Genomic DNA, 1734 nt, shown 5'->3' with positions numbered 1-1734 from the left:
ATCGAAAGCTTTCCGATAATCAATCCAGGCCATCGATAGGTCACGCTGGTAGAATGCTGCATCTTTACAGACACATCTATCGATGAGCAGGTTCTCCCGACAGCCGGCTGACTTCGGGTCAGCTAAGTTGCCTATTTTCGGCAGGAGTATTGTGCGCCCTTCCACCAACTACTCTGGAACCGGCTCTTCCGACTTCAAATATGAGGTGAAAATACGGGCCAAATGCTGATGGGTTGAAGAAAACTTCTTCCACCAGAAGGTTTTAATACAATCTGGTCCCGGTGCGGAATAGTTCTTCATCCCTCTTAATACTTTTTTCACCTCCTCGGTAGTGATAGATGGGCATTCTTCATCAGGTGTTATGAGGGCAACACATAACTCCTTGAAGCTGTTTATATTTTCTGAGTCTTCGTCCAGTCTATGCTGCACTTCGTAGACTTTTCTCTAAAATACTTCGACCTCTTCTGGTTTGGGTGGGTGTTTGGCAGTAACCGGAGAGTCTTGGAAGATTCGAGATGGGTCAAAGAGAAACTGTTGATTTTCTCTGACCCACCTTTCCCCCCGGTCTAGACTTCTCTTAGCGTCAGATAGTATCCGTATTCTCTCAACAATATGCTGCCTGATGGTCAGCAGCTTTGACTTGTTGAGTGCGTGATAACGGGTCCGGAGTTCGCGCGCGAACTTTCGGACCTTGGCGGTAAAATTCCTGCCAGATGTGATGTAGTCAATCACACACTGAATGCGGGACGCGTGCTGTCTTGCCCAGCCTATCTTTATGGTAAGTTGATGCATTCGTCTTTTGGTCTTATCCTCAACCGTTGGTTTTGTTTTACGGTTCGCATCGGCCAAAGCTCTCGCTGCATTATACACACAATAATTGATAGCCCAGAGGTCAGATTCTCCGGAAAAATGTCCAGGAAGCTCGTCATCCATCTCAGCCAGATCTTGAGGCATGAGAGAAACCTTGGTGTTGATGTTTCTCTGGGTCGTAAAGCATCGCTCTTCCTCTATGAAATGCCTGCCCGCGGTTGGTCTTATTGTCGCCTCTCTTTCTCTGTTGCCGGCTTGTTCTAGCTGTGGTAGAGTAGGCATTCCGCTTACATAGCCCCTTTTTCGGAGTAGTTCAGCATGGTTTCGCAGACGTTGCTGCGAAAATTGCGATAACTCCGGGTGTTTCTCGCACCACAGAGCATGCAGCCGTGCCATGTAACCCCGTTCAGGGGCCACACTCGCATCGTAGCAGTCTAGCAAGTCGTGATTCAGTCGCTCTGTCCACCCAAAGGTCGCGAGATCCCGCCGATTCATCGCATTGAATCCATTTTCATTGGCTCCCCCAGCCACCGTTCTAGACACCTCACCCAGGTGCCATTCAGCTTTTGGCACGGTTTTCACACCTCCGCTTGGGGGTTAATTCCTTCGGGACCACCCCTGGACAATTTTCCGCGACTGCCTATTTATTTTTGTAACCATATTGAGCAGAAACCCTTGGTTCAGGGACCCTCTATCCGCCACCCGAGGACGCGGTCGGTGGCTATGTCATAGGCCCTTCGGTTTGATTCTAGAGGAATCAAAACCGAATATATATAAATAACCACCTATCTCACGGTTGTGAGACGTGGTTATGGCTGAAAGTTTACCGCGATTTCGCTGGAAGCGGGTGTAATTTTTCAGATTAGCACCCGCTCCCGGCGAAATCCTGCGGTTGTCCTTATGACAAATTTTTAATTATATATA

The 1734-nt window shown here is 48.5% G+C and overlaps 1 protein-coding gene across 1 annotated transcript in view; it reads left to right on the top strand.

The window, feature by feature from the left end:
- LOC117179399 (manganese-transporting ATPase 13A1) overlaps positions 1–1734 on the top strand; it is a 73406-nt gene that overhangs the window by 50195 nt on the left and 21477 nt on the right. The gene's annotated exons all lie outside the window — the stretch shown is intronic.

The sequence above is a fragment of the Belonocnema kinseyi genome, chromosome 1 (assembly GCF_010883055.1).
Source record: "Belonocnema kinseyi isolate 2016_QV_RU_SX_M_011 chromosome 1, B_treatae_v1, whole genome shotgun sequence".
NCBI lineage: Eukaryota > Metazoa > Arthropoda > Insecta > Hymenoptera > Cynipidae > Belonocnema > Belonocnema kinseyi.
The sequence above is the reverse complement of the archived record's forward strand: the minus strand, read 5'-3'. Positions and strand labels throughout refer to the sequence as shown.